The sequence below is a fragment of the Anopheles ziemanni genome, chromosome X (assembly GCF_943734765.1).
Source record: "Anopheles ziemanni chromosome X, idAnoZiCoDA_A2_x.2, whole genome shotgun sequence".
Classification (NCBI taxonomy): domain Eukaryota; kingdom Metazoa; phylum Arthropoda; class Insecta; order Diptera; family Culicidae; genus Anopheles; species Anopheles ziemanni.
Genome location: NC_080707.1, coordinates 6,193,618 through 6,206,108, shown reverse-complemented (window position 1 = coordinate 6,206,108; position 12,491 = coordinate 6,193,618).

The window sequence follows — 12,491 nt, the reverse complement described above, 5'->3', positions numbered from 1 at the left end:
TGCTGACCAATTACAAACATAATAACAAGCATGCTTCAGCTGGGTGGAGAGGAAGGTGAGTGGGGCGGCGGGGAAGGGGAAGCCTTCCTAAAGCCACCCAAGCTACCAGCGAACGAGGTGGGGGAGATTCGGTTCTCCCGTTTTCGGTTCGCCATCCAATTTCATGCGGTTAAACTTTTCCGATTTTCACCGATCAACCGCCAGGTTTTCCAGCAAGCCCAGCATACGGTCCTGGGGTACGGACCGGGGTTCGCAGGGATACATGGGGCGCTCACAGCTTTATTTCGACTGAACCCCTGCCCAAGGTTCATAAGCTACTTGTTGTTCGCAAAATAAAACATTCCTATAATTCATTGCAAGTAATTAACGATTGGTTCTGTTACTTTCTTCCATTTTACGAAATGATTTTCATGAACTGGTATAATCAAAAATACAGTAAAAGTTTATTAAAATAGACTTAAGGACATCCATATTCCAAAAACGAATGATTGAGGTTACGAATAAAACAAAGACATCTATTAAACAAAGTGTTGTTTAGGAGATCAAATAAAAAACTGTTGAAGCTTATTACAACAGATTTGAAAACATCCATATCCCAAACATAAATGATTGAGATTGCAAATAAAACAATAAAATCTATAAAACAAAGTGTTGTTTTGCAGCTCAATTAATTTTGTTCAACATAAAAGAAAAACGTTGAAGGAAAACTTTCACTGTTCATTCCAAAACGAATTAGTAATTAACGAATCATAAGATATATGTATATTTACGTAACGAATGAAATAGATGTGCCATAGTTAATAAGTAATATACGGAACGAAGCGAATAATATTGTCAATGATTTGTTTCTACCATTTTCATCGTTGTCATCATTACTTGCGTATCAATTTATGATCATATTTATGTATTTAAAATGTATTTATTTAATCAATTTCTAATTTATCTCCTCTTCTTATCGTTTCATGACAGAATGATTTTAGCTTTTCTAGTTTCGTTGTTATCAATACAATTCGTTTTGATCAATTCGTTTGATAGTGTTTTTTTCGCAATCAAAATATGCTCAAAAGTTACCTCAGAACACGGCGGTTACTCTTAGGGAAAGGAAGTAGGCAAACCCCTTTAGGTCTGGGATGGGGGCAGGGTGATCCAAGGAGAACGACGGGTCAGTGCTGCGGGTGGTGTTGCATAAATATAAGATGATAAATTGATCCCGGTGAGTGAACTTTTTAAAGGTGAAAGAGCGGCATAAATTCACATGCAAACACATGTACGGCGGGCCGAGCCTGGTGGCCAAAGGGGTTTTACAAGTGGGTAAGGGAAGAGGGGGCGTGGAGAGGGGGGGGGGGGGAGTAGAACATCGAAGCAAAGAGCTTGGATGGGGCAAACATTCATGCACGACCATCGTCGGAGGGAAAATCATTGACCGACCAGGAAGGGACCCTGGTCAGCGGGGTCGGGCGGGAAGGGTGGTCGATGGGAAAGCGAATTCTCGAGATGTGACAGGAGGCAGTGAGGGGGGGGGGGGGAGGGAGCGAAGGAAACACGCCGTGTGGTGGAAATTCAAAATTGGAAGGCAAAAACATACCGAAAGTCGGTGGCTTTTTCTTCGGGTTTTACTCTCGGACCAAGCAGAGGATGGGAGGGATTACTCAGGAGTGGGGGAGGGGGGTTCCTGGACGCAGCAGACCCTCTTTTCATCATCCCTCGCCCCCACCCTCCCCTTCCGCCGCAAGGATTTACGTGACTTGCGTCGGCAAGGAACCTGCTACGTCTTGAAACAGAGATTTTAAGAAACATGCAAATGAGCCGAACATCTTCGGAGGATATCGTCGCGCGTGCTTCTTGACCGAACGAACGATCGGGGAACGGGGAGGAGGGGGGGGGGGGGGGAGGGGGTTGAGGGATGAGATGATGGTGCCGCAAAAAAAGGTGATGAAAGGATGATGAAAACCTCGGCCCAGCCAAAGGCGTTGACGTTCCGGAAGCCGTGCTGGGGGGGGGGGGGGGAAATGTTTTGTGGTTTTTCCGAGGGTGTTGAAATTATCCAGATTCAATATTCATAAAACTTCGCCTTCGGTTTCATTCCCTTCCACCCCCAAACACCACCCCCCTTCACACACTCGGAAAGGAAAAGGCCGTGATCGGAATGTGTTCGAACATGCTCATTACATCGGGAAAGGGGGGTTTTTCCTGGCGAGCCTGGAATGTTGGCCAGCGCTCCTCGGTCACCATAGGAAGTGCTCATTGGTCTAATAGTGTAATACAAGGCTCGGAAAAATCGGAAAACAAGTGCTGTGTGTGCCTTCCAAGGCAAAGGCAAAGTGATTTTCCTGATTCATCATAAACTTTTTTCTTTATACGACATTACGGTGTAGTCCGTGTAGCTCGTAAAACTGCACGCAGATGAACATCCCCATCCCCCCCCCCCACCCCCCACCACCCTTTGCCATCAAGAGGGGATGCCTAATGTTGTGCCATTAGCATAGGTTTTTATGGTTCAAAATGAGGCACATGTTAAAGGAGGCACCCAAAAGCTTGTCATTTCGGTGATGGGCTCGGAAAATTTTCTATATTTTTGTTGCATTCCCCTCATTCCACCCCTCCAAGCAGCCCACGTCAGTGTGATTGAAAAATGCGCCTCGAGCGGGATAGAAAAAAAATGTTACCGGGTCGTAAATAAAACCGGTATCGTCGGAAAAAGAATTAGACGACATAAAGAAACGGAAAACCGGGGAGGGGGGAAGGAGCGTAACTCCCACAAAAATTCCTTTTAATACGATCCCGATGCGATGCAGCATCGCTTACCTGCGCCCCCCGCGTATGCTGCTTCGAGCCCTGTTCGTTCGGATAATAGCTCGCACACGAGCCTTTTCCGATTTAATTTTACTCTTTTTAACGACTTTTCCGATATTAATTGGGCCGCATGCTGCCATTTGCCGGCGCAGGAAAGCTCGGAATGGTGGCGGACGGGGAAGTTTAACGCAAAGTTTCGATGTATTTTAATGGACCGATAGAGACGTAACGCATGTCCCATTCATTACGACATCTGGTAATGTAGGTGTTTTTTTTTTACTCTACCTCCATTTTTTATTCGCACAGTTTTCCTCCCCCGAAGACGAAGCAGTGATTTCTGGCGCGCATTAATTTCGCACCTGACGCGTAAAGTTGGCCGTAAAATGTGTGCTACCCCGGTTCGCGGTTCCCGTTTCGGCACGCTAAGGACAGCTGCGACACCATCGACGACCGTGCTATCGTTGTTCGAGTTTTGCATATTACTTCCAGCACACAAATTGCGACTCAAACTTGCGTACTTCATTCGCGGTAAATTATTCTTCCCTAAGCCAAATGACCAAAGGGTCCAAAAACAAACTGTGTACTCCATTTTGAAACGCTTTTCTATTGTTATTCGGGGTTCGGAGAGGTTCGTCGCTTGCACCTTCTAGACAGCGCAAACTTTTAAACAAACCTTTTCTAAACAACATCAATCAATTAACCAAGCAACTTATAAACCAAATTGCATCCTTGTTTGAAAAACGCACCGTAAACCTAAAACTGAGGTTTCGATAATACGTTGTTGATACACCCATTTTTGGCGGATTAACACTTACAGGGGCCATGAGCGGTAAAATGAACGAGAAGCCAATGTAACACCGTAAAAAAATATAAACTTTCGTCTAGTTTATATGCTTTTCAACTAAATAAATGTTAGCAATTACTTTTATTCTACAATCAAGAAGTTTGCTGACAGACAACACGAAGTTTGAATTTATCAATATTGACTACGAATTCTTGTTCGATAACTAAAATAATATAATTTTACTTCCCTCATTACGATCCGCATGAAGAATTACGATCCGCATGTAAAGATTCGAAAAAAGAAAGAAAACATGTACCTCGTTTTAGAAGGATTAACAATTTTTACAAAAAAGGTATACAGCTTTTTTAAATGTAAAGCAACATCTAACAACGTTTGACTTAGTCCTATGCTTGATATAATATACATACTTGTTTCCTATACAATAACTATAAAACCTTTTTTTCCGTAACTTTTTAACTCTGATTATCTACTGGACCATCTTTTCATTGTTTTCTATACAATATAGTAAGTTTTTGGAATAATTTTTATAAGACCCATCACCATCAACTGACCCTATTCCGATTTATTTCCATTGAGAAGATTGATGAATTCAATAAAAGTTTTGTTTAAGAATAAATCTAACTTAAACTTAAACATAAATTTAATTATAAATCTTTTAACAACGCCCTTGGAGGACTTTATTTTAAAATGATGATATTTAAAAACAAATACCATGGTTTTATCGGAAATGTCAAGAGTAGAAAATGAAACACAACGTGTTCCGAAACTTAAATATCACAAAGTAAAAAAGAAATGTGCCTCCATGAGAAACCTAACACCCTGTTAGAGTCGTTTCCTCTGGAAGCTGGAATGCAATGAGAGTTAAATAAGTTCACAAGGCGCAATAAAACTCCCGCAAGAAAAGCGATAGATATTTGTTGTGCGCATACAAACATTGTGAAAATGACGCCAGCACCCCCTCCGTTTCGAAAGGGTATCTCGTGCTTCATATTAATTTTCCATCAGCAAACGCTCACGTGGGTAATCTTTCGTTCACGTCACTGCCCTCCGAATCAAAACGAAACCGAAATAGAACCCGAACCACTTGACCCGTGCCAAAGGGGTAAAGCAAGGGGAAAACCCGGTGAAATGAAACCTCCTAACATTGCAGGGGAACGGGGGGTCCAGCCGCGTTTTCCCGAGAAACGTCCAGCCCGGCCAGAGTTAATTGAATCGAAAACGAAATTGAGCATTATTGAGCAACGTCCCAGCGAACATTGCCACTTATCGAGGATTTTTCTTTCGGGGGTGAGTGGTGCGGGGGGGGGGGGGGGGGGGGGGTAGGTTACGGAAGACGCTGGTTAAAGGAGCCACTTAGCCCTCGGTCAACGTGGAACGGGGGTGCGTTCAGGTCCCCCCCCCACCTCTTTTCAGACGTTTGGAAAAAAGGGGTTAAGAGGTAGAGTTCACCTTTCAGAAACCACCCCCGTCCCACTTCGGGGAGGGTTGGAAAACTGAGAACTTGAGGCGGGTGGGTGAAACACGATAATTGTTAATTACACGGCAACGCCCGGTAACCGATAGCCCCGGTGCGTTTTTCCGAGCGACCTTTTGCCAAAGGCAGTGCACATTGACCGAAATCATTTTTCTCCTGCGGAAAGGGAAAACACACCGGAAGTGGAACACATCCGATTTACCGGGGGGAGGAAGAGGTTCCGATTCCATCCAAAGGATATTGGAAAACATTGTAACGCACCATTAGCCGGTTGCGTAAAGCCTTACATTATGTTAGCATTTCCGGTGAATTGTTAGACTTTTCCAGTTTCTTTATCAACATTCCAAAAAAGAACTTGAGTTGAATCTAACTGATGAATTGCTTTTAGTTTTATAGTTTTTGTTTTGTTTTTGCTCTTTTTTTGATTCAATCCGTAACTTAACTTAATCCTTGGGATTCGAATCCTTTAATACTGAACGAGTGGGTAAAAGAGTTGCTAGTCGTCATAGAGATTCGAATCCCAAGTAGTGTTTCCTTTAAATACTCTTAGGCGTCTATGGCGATTAGCAACTCTTTGACTCACTGATTCACTCTTTTGGGATTCGAATCCCCGTTACCGATTCAAATCTCCTCAAAGATTAAAAAATCATTTTACACGATTTAAATCACAAAAGAGTGACTTAAAGATTCGAATCATCGTATTGATTGTTCACTCTGATTCAAATCTTTAAAAAGAGTTGTTATTCTCATAATTATTCACTACCCTGAATACATAGAGTATTTTATTTAAATCCAATAAATTATACCGAAAACAAGAAAAATACTTTGCAAACCAAAGGAGGAAAGGGGGTTTTCCGTCTCCTTATGAGGGATTCGAATCTCTATTGCGACTAGCAACTCTTTGACTCACTGATTCACTCTTTTGGGATTCGAATCCCCGTTACCGATTCAAATCTCCTCGAAGATTAATAAATCATTTTACACGTTTTAAATCACAAAAGAGTGACTTAAAGATTCGAATCATCAAATCTTTAAAAAGAGTTGTTATTCTCATCACTGCCCTAAAAACATGGATTATTTTTTTAAAAATCCAATAAACTATATCAAAAACAAGAGAAATGCTTTGCAAACCAAAGGAGGAAAAGGGGTTTTCGTTGCGCATCTTGGAATCCTTTGACAGGATGTTCCTCAAAAAAAAAAAAAAACGTTCAAATCGCAGATGGTAGCGCAGGGCTTCCATCATTTCCCACTATCCCTCGCCCCTCCCACCAACCAAATCTCGTCCGGAAAACCTGGCGTCGCTAGGGCCTGATTATTAATCATTATTCAACATGCACCGTTCGGATGGTGTCGTGAATAATTTTGCATCACTAATTAACTGACACTCTACCCCCAATGGAGGAGGAGGGGTGAGGGTTGCCAGATGAGCCCGGATCCGGTTTCCAGCGGTGGCTGCGGGAATCATCATAAATTTGCGCCACCGCACACGCATTTGCGGTCGAAATCTTTATTTCATTCACTTTTTTCGCGCGGCTTTGGAGCGATTTTACTTCTGTTCCCATCTGGTTTTTGTGGGGGGTGGGGGGGAAAAAGGGGGTGGTGAGGAAATCGGAGAAAATTAAGCGAAAAAATCACTCGCACCGCAAGCGGGTGGGAAGGGCGCAAGGGGGGGGACTTGGAGCTTCGCGATGTGACGTGACGTCTTGAATTTTTACATCGCTCACGCTTTTCACCGTTTCTCGGCATTCTGTTGTTTTTTTTTTGTTCTTCCGTTTTTTTTTATTTGTCTTTCCACCGAATTTCCATTTCTACGGAACGCTCGCTCGCTTCTTCCTCTTCCTTTCTCCACCCCCCCCCCGTTGTTGACATCTTTCCGTGCGGATGCTGAATGCTGAAGACGCCGAAGACATTCCAAGATATCGTTCCTCATCTGCGGTTTGTTCGTATTGGCTCTGATTCTGTGAGCCGGGAACAAACCGGCTCCCCGTGTCCTCCTTTAGGTGTGCTCTCGACTCCTCCCCCCCCCCCCTCCCTTCCTCCATCGACCGGAAGCTGTCGGAAAAACCGACAGACAGCCACTGAACGACAGACCCGAAAATGTGGCAGGAAAATGTGAAATCTCGGCCGGGGGGGAGGGGGTGATTTTTCCGACGAGCGGGTTTTCTTTTCTTCTTCTCCTTGTTGTTTTTCTTTACCACTCGCCCGTGTATGGCGATATGTCGCGACCGGGTCCATAAGACCGCTCAACAGGGCCCTGGCGCCGGGTGGATGAATTAAAATAAAAATTTATTTATCTCCGTCGAATTTGCATAATGACTAACTTAGGGACGAGCGTGTGTGTGTGTGTGTGAATTGGATTCGATGGGGGTGGGAGGAAGGTTTTAGATTGGGTTTGCTTTACGATTCCCCCAACCTTCATCTTAGCCATTCTTTTCGAGTGATCACTTGAGAATGGAAAAGTGGTTTCACCGTCAAGTAGCTTATGGAAACGTGGAAAGTAAGTGTGTATAGTAGGCGGTGAATACGTGCTTCATCTCCTTAGACTTTACTCCTACACAGCTTTCGCATTTCAGTTTGTAATTAAAATCCCAATTGATTATCGACAACGTTCGCTTGTTGGCGGTTTTTGTTTCCTTATTGTTTTTACATTTGTTACATCCTCTATTATGTTTTTTTAGCTACAGAAAATAGTTGATTTCAAGTATCTCTCTTCTATGTCCTATTCAGGAATCGTTCATTCAAAATTCACACTTGTTCCAAGAATCCAATCCATCAACATAGAGCATTTAGTTACAGGTTGAAAGAAAACAAAAAAAAAACGCTTCTCCAACAACCTGTACACGCCACAATAATGAAATATGAGGATGGAAATACTTTTTTCTCGTTCCGGTACAAAGGAGGTATGTGTGTAGAAGGTAATAGAAGTTTTTCATTTTTGTTTTTTGTCGTATTTTTTCCTCCCACTGTTCGAACACAATTTCCTAGAACAAAGCAAAAAATTGTGTAACATAAATGGTAGTGTATAAACATCCATTCGTCCATAGATGCGTTTGCTTCAACCCCTTGTTGCGGGTATCCTTCAGAAGAATAAATCCAAATGTGCACGGGGAAAAAGGGGGTACTCGCAACATAATAGAACCCGGTAGCTGATCTGAAATTCAGTGGGAGAGAAAAATTAATTAAAAGTCGTGTTTATACGCTTTCTTCGCTGGCCGATCGGGAATGGTTCTGATTAGGCTCGGATCTTTTTTTTTCCTTTTTTTTCTATCGCGATTTATCCTGTTTGAGAAGAAATCACTCCGTTGCTCGAAAGTAGTGATGAAAATAAAGATTCAGTTGCGTACTTCAATTCAGAGTGAGTGAGTAAGAATAGAGAGTCAACTCTTTAATTCATTCAGTATGAATTGACACAGTGAGAATGATTCGGCTCAGTGAGAATGTATAGACTTAGTGAGAGTGAATTGGCTCAGGGAGAGTGGATTGACTCAGGGAAAGTGAATTGACTATTTCGCAAGCTGAACTTATGCAGTTTTTCGATGGATGATGAACTGATGAACTGAGTTGATCTGGTAATCACTGATTATCCATCGAAAAAAATGCAGTTTTGAGCTTGCAAAATAGTCAAATCATTCTGAGGGAACCAATTCACTTTTCCTGAGCCAATTCACTCTTCCTGAGTCAATACATTCACACTGAAGAGTGAATTTGAATCAATTCATTCATTGCGATGAATTGGCTCACTCACTCACTCTGACTCTGTTTGCACATCACTAGTATGTGGTTTTATTTTGATCGTACATTTTATTAATTTTTAACACTGCTCTAGTACCGGTTCTATGGAATTTAAAAAAAAAAAAGATTATATTGGAATGGCTGGTAAAAGACACTTTTATCGAGTTTTGTTATATTTCAAGCAACGCGTTTTATGCAACAGCAAACACTGTTTTTCATTTCCGCACAAAACGCCATACATTAATTTATCATACTTTCCATTCCGGACTCAGAACAATAGCAGCAGGTTTCGCATCGCCACCTAAACTACATCTCTAAACTTTCCTTCGCGACGTTTCCGGTGCGTGAAAATCCACAATTCGCACGGCTGCACACCGCACCGGAGGCACAAAACAAAGCGGCTACAACAGTAGCAGCAACGGGGTAAAAAGTGTGTCCACACTGCGTTGGAAGAAATTTTCGGAAAGCGCAAAAAACAAAACACCCAGCGGAAGCTGGCCCGCAGCAGGTCACACAACTGCGGCTTCCAAGGAGTGGGCTGTTAATTAATTTTCTCGCCAACCTGTCGATTTCAGATCCCCGTTCCCCCGTGGGGGTTACCTGTTCGGAGTGGTTTTTTGTCCTGTTTGGTAGTATTTTTTGCTGCACGGGTTGATTTTTTCCTAGATACACACCTTTTACTTCCTACTGCCTAGCGTTTCTTTTATAATTTCATTAGCATTGTTTGTAACAATTCGTTTTTCCATGACATTTTGCCAGCGGAGTCTGATGAGTTTATTGCTTTCGTTTTTTTCTTTTCTTTTAGCTAACTGCAACAGGCTATACACAAGATGGTTTTTCACATTCCCCGAAACATGATTGTATACACTGTGTGAAAGAAAGATGCACAATAACATTATGAAGCTGGAACTAGTAATTCGAGGAAGCGCTTCTGTGTTCCACGACATTTATTCTTTGTATTTATTTGTAAAATACAGATTCATCGATGTCGACGACGACAGAGGATCTAGAGTAAAAGAGAGAGCGAGAGCAAGATGAGCGAGATGAGAAACGCAAGGATTACGGAGGCGCGAGTGCGTTCCGGAGTTGAACGCACGATAAGATCGGGCGCTTTGACGTACGCACGATAAGTGTTTTTGAACCATCCGTTGGAGGATCCACCACAAATATTCTCAAGACAAGGTAAATAGTTTTTCATCAAACAATACACAAGTGAAGTAACAACGAATACTGTGTTCGTTTCCCATTCAGCGTGACGAGTTTTATGTGGCAATGTATGTTATTGTCAAAACGATTCCTGTAAATCCTTCACAGTTTTAGGAGGAGCTCCCATGAAGTCGAAGTCGAGTCGAGCTGGGAACATGCTTATTTTACTGTAACTTTGTAAAAACAAAAAAATTGAGAGTGAATTAACTTTGCTTCGCTTTATGAGTTTATTTTATTTTATCAAAAGTCGAACACTTAGTTTGTTTGTACAAATTAAAACAGCATAAGAGGAGTTTTATAACAAAAATATATTTGAATTTCATTTAATGTTTTGATCAATTCGATTATACAGTTTGCTCGTACAAATTATCAATTCGATTATAAAGTTTGTTCGTACAAATTAAAACAGCATAAGAGAATTGTTATAACAACAATATATTTGTACTTCCTTTAATGTTTTGATCAATTTGATTATAAAGTTTGTTCGTATAAATTAAACAGCATAAGAGGGTTTTTAAAACAAAGATATATTTAAATTTCATTTAATGATTTGATCAATTCGATTATAAAGTTTGTTCGTACAAATTAAAACAGCATAAGAGAATTTTTGTACTTCCTTTAATGTTTTGATCAATTGGAAATATAAGTGGTTTAGTTTTGAGAGTGCATGATCACACTTTCCTATTATAACATTTATTCCGTTCATTCGTGTCCCCTCGTGGAAGCGCGAAGGATGCAATAGCAATAAAAAAAAAAAGCCCTGCCAAGCCAACGTTTCCGATGGAAATTGCAAGTCAATGGAGTGGATCCAAAAACGCGAACCCATGCGACATATTATAGAACCCCCCCGGCCCGCCATACATTTCCCTTTTGATATTGACTGTTTCTTTTTTCGTTTGTTTTGGTTTTCCATACTACGCTACCCACAGTCAACTGGTGGAAAACTGCATAAAAAGGGCCCGGTGTCTGAAACAAAAACCTCCGCTCCGCTCGATCCGCTATCCAAATTCGATAACCGAAAGTTACACAGATTGTGTGCACCTACACACCCGCGGGTGTCCTGTGTGACTTTTCCACTCGGCGTATATTTGGTTGGTTGGGGATTGGGGTTTTCCTTTTTATTTTTTTTGCTGTTCCTCCAGCTTGGTCCTTCGTTCTGGTTGCGCCGGCTTTAGAGAAACCGAAACCGTGCAACGCGACGGAAGAAAGGGGGGGGGGGGGGGGAAGCGGAAAGAGCAAATCGGTGACGGTGTCGGAACGATTTAACGGTATCTGCCGGTATCCTCCCCGGGATCCGCCCGGTGTTTGGCGATGGAATTATTAATATTGACATCGCCGATGAGATTAGGTGCCATCCTGCCCACCCCCATAGACACACACACACACACACACACACACACACAGACACACACGCAGACACGTATCCGGTGACATGTTTGTTTGCATACCCTGAAGGGTGCTCTCCGCCGGAAGGCGGGTATCGATTTGATCGGGAAAATATTTTCACTTTCATCGAAAAGCCGATGGTAAAAGCGAAACCAAGGGAAGCCAACCGCGATGCCCCCTTGCATTAGCGCAAATGGAAACTGGCGCAAGGAAGCGCCTTCGACCGGGGATCATTGCACGTTGGGAGTGGGCCGCAGGAAAACTCCCCCGGGAGTGGGGGGGTGGCTGCCGAGACAAACCGACCCGAAAAGTACAGGGCGATAAATATTTTGCGCCAATTTACGAGCAGCGCAAAAATACCGACCAACGAGAGCGTGAGAGAGAGAGAGAGAGAGAGGGAGTGTGAGGAGAAAGCAGGCCACAATTTTCATCCACGCGTGGAGGGAATTTCCTCAATCCCACGCCGTTTGGCGAACACATTTTCCCGGCTGCAACATTTTGTTTTTTTTTCCGGTGGCGCGCCGGAAACGGGGCCAATAGTTCCGGGGGAAAAAGATTACCCGAAAGATGCGGCGACAGTTTATGGGTGATGATAATGGGTCACACTGGTTTTTCTTCCGGGAGGTTTTTCTACTACAGTTTTCCCTCCTCGTCGACGGAACACAGTAGATCCCAACAACAGTTCGGGGTTTTTTTTTTCTTTCCTTCCTCCGAACACTACTTGAGCCCAAATCGATTACATCTCGGGCACTCACGCGGGTGAAAGTAAATTCCTCCCTCTCCCCCCCCCCCCCCGCCCCCTTCACACCACCCGGGGTCAGGTGGTGAAATTTATGAGTAAACATAATCGGAAATATTTGATAGGAAAATATTTTTCATTTCAATTACAGTAAGTAATGCCCCCGTTCCGGGGCCTCGGGGTCCGGGGTGGGAGGATGAATGGGGGGGGGGATCACAGTTTTCCTGCACTCGCACTACCCAGCCTCCGCCAGTCGATCTCAACTCCGTACGCAGGACGGCGCTGGGAAGGAAAAACTACAAAAATAATTAGTTCCCAAACCGGACGCGCCCTCGAGGGGGCTCACGGTGGGAAAG